Source organism: Ceratina calcarata, unplaced genomic scaffold (assembly GCF_001652005.2).
Source record: "Ceratina calcarata isolate Rehan_Ccalc_2016 unplaced genomic scaffold, ASM165200v1 scaffold197, whole genome shotgun sequence".
NCBI classification, from domain to species: domain Eukaryota; kingdom Metazoa; phylum Arthropoda; class Insecta; order Hymenoptera; family Apidae; genus Ceratina; species Ceratina calcarata.
In genome coordinates, this window is record NW_017141270.1 from 286,399 (window position 1) to 293,807 (window position 7,409).

General features: G+C 45.5%; 1 long non-coding RNA gene across 1 annotated transcript in view; it reads left to right on the forward strand.

Annotated features, from left to right (window-relative positions):
• Positions 1-7,409, forward strand: part of LOC113463932 (uncharacterized) — a 92,520-nt gene that overhangs the window by 65,067 nt on the left and 20,044 nt on the right. The gene's annotated exons all lie outside the window — the stretch shown is intronic.

The following is a 7,409-nucleotide window of genomic DNA, read 5'->3' on the forward strand; positions in this document are numbered from 1 at the left end:
GCCGTAGCGAAAGGGTTAAAGAAAAGGACTAGGTCTACACAATTCTGAATGAACGGAGGATAAAACTTTAGAATTAATCGATTAATTTCGCAGAATAAACACGAAAACTTGGTCGAAATATTCCTTTACGGTTCTGATTATTAGTTAATTTCGGGCGAACGAAGTAATTTCCGGACACATTCGTTTGGCCGACACGTAAATTTGCCCTCGCCTGACGTTTTCAACGATGTTTGAGATCGCGTTGACAGGTAACAACGATGGCCACGGGTCGCAGGTCTCCCGTGGAGATTAAATGCCTCGCGGATGACACATTTGCCTTGTCCTTTTTCGCTCGCCACCGCTCGCCGTGTTCACCGAATTAGGCGGACTTAATCCACGCCTCGTAACGAAGTGGAAGTTTTCGTTTGCTGATACACCACATGGAAGGAGCCATGTTTGACCAGCAAACGGTCCTTTGTTACGCCGTAAGTGAGGGAATATTAGTATTCTGTCGGGGGGGTCGGGGTTCTTAACTCGGCCTGTTTGCACTGCCGTGCCGCTGCGGTGTACGGAACGGTGAGGAAACGCTGTGTAACTTTGGTTATAAACACTGAGACTAACGTATACGACGCGTCCAAAGTTCCCGATCGTCGAACCGCACTTGGCCAATCGGAAAATCCGAAAAAATTATCAGTAAATTATTTAATTATTTTCCGTCACGACGTCAGACATTCCAATAATTGCGAACATACAATGAACTACGTTTTACGCAATGTAAACAGTCGAGTTTTTACATTGTAATAAACGTGAAACAATATAGTAAGCACGCGGGAGGAGGTTCTGAATAATGCATGAAAGAAAGACAACCACGAATCGTTTGACAAAGTTGAACAACTGTGACATGTGTTAATTTACCTCGCAACATATGTAGTAACAGCGAAATAAATACGTACGTGTATGCAGACGAGCTGAAACTCGATTGAATAGTAAATGAAATTTTCCTACCACGCTCGGCGACATTTTCTTTAAACAATTTCAACGAAATGAACGGAGCAACCGTGTGCTCTAAGTTAATTAAATTTCCTTCCCGTCGAGACAAAGAATGGAGGAGACGAGATTTTATCGTGTAGAAACGACCAGTAGTATAGGTCCGTGTATGGTCAGACTTACGACTTGATTTCTGTGTTCGAATTAAACTGCGGATTTCTTATAAAAGAAGTCTGCCAAAGTTCGAACGATGCATTCGATGTTTATTGAGTAAAATTAATGCATTTTGTGTATAAAAATCTATCGTCTACTTATTATAAATATATTAACCCTTTGCACTCGAGGCCTTTTGCGCTCGGGCGAACCAGCAACTCGAGACGATTTCGGCTATATTAGAGAAGAACTTTAGGGATACTTCAAATCATTTTATACCCAAAAGAACGTATACAAATAATAAAATTTTACCAATTTTTTCATTTTTATTGAATACAACAAAATCTGTTAAATATTACAGTTTGCAATTAGTTTTCGTGCCAGGCACCGCTTGAGTACAAAGGGTTAATTCTGTAATACTGCAAGATGATTCATTGATCTCTGATTTTCGATCCTTGCAACTGTGATACTGGATTCAATCGGGTTTAATTAACATTTGCATTGTAACACGATGTTGGACTGAACTTAAGAAGTAAGGACGGGACAATCGAAGATAATTGCGTGTGTAACTCATGCGACGTGTCCACGGCGAAACGTGAATTTCGAAGCTCGGCTGGATAATAGATCTTGAATTATTAATTAGAGGCCAGTGAGGCAGAAATCGAGACGTCGTATTAGTGAATTACGTAGGGAGCGCATGCGCACGAATTAGAGCGTGAAAGGCAGTCTGGATCTCTGTTGTATGAGCGCATTCGCGTCGCCTGTGTCGAATAAATTAGTCGTGTTGTTCCTACAGCGACGTAGTTTGCGCAACAAATTACCGACACGGTTTCTGTCTCCGCAGGCGGACGATTCCTTCCTTTTTATATTTCCCCTCCCTCTCTAACCGCGTCGGACGGGACGCAGATTCACGCCGCGATTTTAAACCACACGGTTGACAGTATTTTTCAACTGCATTGTGGCTGAATTTCACCGGCGTCATAAACTTCGAAGCGGGTATTAAACTCTTCGAAGCTTGGCTTGCTTTGAATTACGGCCGGCGTAGGTCTCTGCGAAACTCGGAACTAAGCACGCCTTAATGTATATCACGCAACCAAGTAATATTGACATGGATAATTACTTTCCAAGTCTTGTAACCATCCAAGAATTATTAAACTACCAACGGTCCAAGACTACAACGAGATCCGTTCCGTTGCGTAATTACGTTTTAATGGAAAAATTGATGAGTCGTGGAACTTTTGACTCTGCGATAGGTAAAGACGTTTTATGCGTAGATTTCCATGGAACGGGGCAGGGGTTCATTTGCAGCTCGTCGGGCGCGTTATCATCAAATATTGAATGGTCCCCGCAGGATTGCGCCGGGCAAAAGTGGCGTGATATCGCGGCAAAGGCACGAGCTTGCCCGAGACTCCTCCGGGCTGCCAATTAAGCTGGCGAGCCTGATAATATTGTACGTCGAAGGGATCCGTTGAAGCCAATTCCACGGGGACGGTTCGTTCCTCGTAAGAAGTCGAGTATACGGCCTGGTTCTGAAAGGGGAAACAGGGCCGAGGGAAGAAGCTCCTTTGATTATCAGAGCCGAGCGCGGCGGGTCTGCTTAAACGGAAAACAGCCGAGGTGTGTGCTCGACGATTATTCAAAATTACACACACGGTCGAAAGTGTCGCAGGAATTAATTATGTTCGTTAACGTTGAATGCTCGCTCGGAAAGTCGTGATAAAAACAAAATCGACGAGCGGGTACGATCAGTACCGTGTTTGGGTAACTCATCAAATTGTACACAGTCGCGCGGAACGTTCATTAATGAAGACGTGCACGCGCAAACACAGCGGAATTTGGAGATCATTGATCGGCAAGCGCGTTATTTGCGCTCGGGACAATAACACGGATTATCAACACGGATAAACTGAATTTCGTCGTAGGCGGATAAAGATGATCGAGTAACGAGCGGCATTATGCCGAATCTCGAGCGCGTACGCATTGGCATGATTAAAAACGACCAACGGGAATGATTAACACGATTCCACGGCTGCTAAGCGGTCGAACAGAGTCCGCAGCGATGGTACCGGAACACGGGAGGGGAGGAGGAGGAGGGTGGCTGTGCGGTGGACGACGAAGGAGTGAGAGGTGAATCTCGATTTTACCGGATAACGAACGAAGTGGTTTCCGTAAATACCGGTACGATTTTGCGGCCGATCGAGGGACCGATTTCGGTTCGATTTCCACGGCCACACCGCCGGAATGCTGTAACGCATTCACCTCTGTGTTAATACAAACGCCACGAGGATCTGTCGCGGTCGTACCGAGCAAGCATTAATGTCACTGCCGGCGCGCTAATTGATGACATCATAATTATTATGCACGATTATGTAGCAGGAGCCCGGCCGTGCGGCGCAGACATCAAGTTCGCGATATACTGCCCGATGTGTACCAGGCGTGGCTGTAATCCGCCATCGACGTTCATACGTCGCTGAATAAAAATTTCGAATCGAGCGAAACTGTAATTTTATGTTATTTTGTAATAATTCGCTCAACTGTTATTTTGTAATAATTCGCTCAACTGAACATTCATTGGAACGCAATTCAAGATGATTTCTGACGTAAAATAATTAGGCAAAAAGGACAGCGATGTAAATTGCAAAAATTTTATTTCAATTTAACTACACTCGGAAATAATTAAACAGAAACAGTGGAGTCAATTAAGGAGACCCAATCGTTTACGGGTATCAAGGCCGGGGCATCTAAATTCACGCGTCGTGGCTACGCAATGATTGCAACGTGTCTTGGCCACAGGATGGTGCGCGTGGAACGTGACTGTGACACATTGAGGTGGCGTACGTGCGAGACGCATTACGTGCGATCTGAAATCGATCGACTGTGACCTAGAAGAATGGTCAATCCTACCACCATTATCCCTTGCGACGTACTAGAATCGACAAATGTTTTATCGCGACATTTAATCATTCTTTAAACTGCATAAAGTCAAGCAATATCTTTAACACTAGATTGCCCAAGGAAGTAATTTTGACTGGTTTTGGGCAAATGTACAAATAATAATGCATAAATTATTTTTTTTCCCTAGCGAAGTAAATTTTTTTTATTGTTAACATTAACTAATAACTTGTTATATGACTGTAAATAATGTACAAAATATTAAAAATTAATTTTAGACAAATTTCTTTACACATTGTTCTTTCACAATGCAGTCATTTTTACTGCTTTGGGCAATATAGGTATATACTAAGTTTCAGTCTTTCTAGTGTTAATAATATAATAAAAAGGGGGGTGAAATATTTTATGTATTTATACTTTATTCAATGTCTTATTCATTGTATCAATGAAGTAGCAGATGCACCCCTGAAGAAAGAGTCCATCGCATATTCTCGGTCCTCTCTCTATTCATAACTCTTGACTGTACAATTTCATTCAAGTAATACAGTTAGCAAACGCGTTTATGATTTTGATAGAAGAAAAAGGTGAAGCTGAGAGGAAACTATGCGTAGGTATGAAGTACGGAGGGCAGGCCATGGGCGAGATATCGGCTTGCCGTTGGAATGTGTTTCCAGTGGGGAAACAAGGGTCTGCAATTACAGTTACCTCGGTCGAGTGGTGGCCGTGCGCGAAGAACAAACCGTTTTGCGGGGCCGGTGCTGGTAACTGAAACTAAATGAATTTTGAAACGTCGTTCAAAGGCAACGATGCACGTCGACCGGGCGCCGAGGAGGGTGCAGTCGCACGCGCGCGCGCGCGCGCGTGCGAGCGCGAGAAGAGAGGCAGAAGCAGAAAGTTTACTGACCGTAAGCGGACGTCGTCGTTGTGACTCGGCTGGACGACCTAATTCGCGGACGACACGGAAAATAACGAAACGCCGCCGCCGCCGCCTCCGCCGTGCCCCGGAGAATTCAATTAACGACGGGCTGCCGCTCCCAGAATTCAGCCGCGAACTTTTCCGCTCCCTGTGAATTAACAATAAGCTAGAAATCACGCGACCAACCGCACGCGGCTCGCCGTCACTCGTTATAATTAACATTAACGCTCGCGGCTGCGCGTATTCATCAACGAATTGTTGTCTTGACGTTGACGGCTTATTTAGAAACGTAATGTATTTCGGGAATCATTTTTACCGTAACGGACAGTTTCGAGTTGAAACAGGAGAACGGAACAGGATACGAGGCAAGCGCGTCGTTTATATGCAAATTGCGATCATAAAACTGGCCGAACGAAGAAAGTATTGTTCACGAGTTCGATCCTGTTTAAATCTAGAATTCTAATCACTTCACGTTGCTATTTGGTAATCAAAGCTGTAGCATTTATACTAGGAAGAGAGGCGAGACGCTCATTGTACGGATGCCCGTCACGGAATTAAAGAAATCTCCTTAGTTTCACACCGAACGGTGTAAATTAATACTTTCAGAGCAAGCTGCTTGACGCGAAACAATATTCACGGCACGCCGGAGGGTGGCAGGAGGTTGTTACGCGTCTCGACACTTTGTCGTCGACAGAGAAACCGGGGCAGCGGGGGTGAAACGGGAGAGAAAAAAAAGGGAAGAAAAGGGAGCCGGGGGGGGAGGGAAAAAAAGAGGAGAGTGACGAGGGTGACGGAGGAGGGCGTGCAAAAAGAGAAAGAGTAGCAATGGCGGAAAGTGAAAAGGGATTAAAAAGGAACGTGGGCGGGCGGGGGTACGACTACATGGTCCCGGCGAGAAGGGAAAAAGAGCGAGTTCTTGTCGGGGTGAAATAAAAGCATTGTCCCGAATTATTATCGCGAAACAACGTGAAGCTGGTCTGCACGCGTCTCTGGACGAGCACTCGAAATAGCCGACAGAATATTACCTTCATTATTCAACGCCATCGCCTCCTTCCTCGTCGCTGTTTCGAGCATTCTTTACCGAACGACGTCACGCGTTCGAAACAACGGATTATCCGTACGTCTGATAACGAGTCAATAAACGCTGCCCGACGCTCTTTGTGATACATGATACATTAGAATTCGACAATGGGATCGGTGCATCAGCGGCCTCTCTGCGGTGGCGTCGGTGTCTCGTTTTTCTCATTTCCACGCGTCAATCACCGATGCCGGAATTTATGGTCAAAACCTCGGGATTTATATACCACTGTACCACGTCGATACATATTTAGAAGTCTGTCTCGCATTAAAGGAGAAAATCCCCTCCATGGGTCGAACAATTAAATTAATTCGATAAAATTACGGTTTATCTTTTTGTTACAATTAAGGGTACGATTACAGCGAATTATTAACCAACGATTTTGGCCAGTGACAGGAACGTTTGATCACCGAAGTACGGGTTGTTTATAAACGGGGCCTTAACCGTCGAAGCGTGCATCGGCGCACGTCATCGACGGTCGCATTTCACTGAAATGAATATTAATCCCGGCACCCGGTTCGGGTTATTCGCCGGGGCGGCACGGAGTATACGCGCGTCCAACGACAGTCGACACTCCCTGTCTGTCCTTTATTGCCACTGATACCAGCCACCGGCCGCCATGCAGCCAACGGGCACGGCCATTCATTCGCTCGGACAAAGTACTGACGCCGCTCTAAATATACGGTCGCATAGTGCCCGCGAGGCTTCGACGCGAGTCTGTAATGGGCACACGAACGGAAAGGGTGTCTAGCCGTGAGCACGGCCTCAGTTTCAGCCGCACACACAAACGGCCACGGAGACGTATAGACCGAGCATCGCGGACTGTGTAGGTAGCTGCAACAACGGGGGAGCGATAATTCCTTGGAGCTGGCGAAGGACGAAGTACAGGAAGGCTGTTACCGGGGCTGTTGTCAGTGGAAAAGCCAGAGCATAAGGAATGCCCTATCCTGTGCCCGCCATTAATTCTGACTTTCTCTGGCCAAGTCTTACCGGAGCAGTCTTTGCGTAATCGTCAAGCCTCACGGTTCATTAACTGTTGTTTTCGACCGTCGTTCACTTGTTTTGTACGGATTATCGACGGATTTCTAGTTTTGACGCCCTCATGGCTTTCATTTAGATAAACCCGCCCATAGTCTTTGGTTGTCACTCTACGATGTCGTACATATTTTTGTAGTGTTTAACCCTTTCACTACGAAAGGCGTACATATATACGTCCTGAAAAGTCCATCGATATATACGAAAGGCATAAATATACGTCCTGAAAAGTCCATCGATATATACGAAAAGCGTAAATATACGTCCTTAGAAGCCTATCGATATATATATACAAGAGATGTAAATATACGCCATCGCAGTGTCTGACGTACGTATAACGCGCCGCAGTGAAAGGGTTAAGGACTGGCC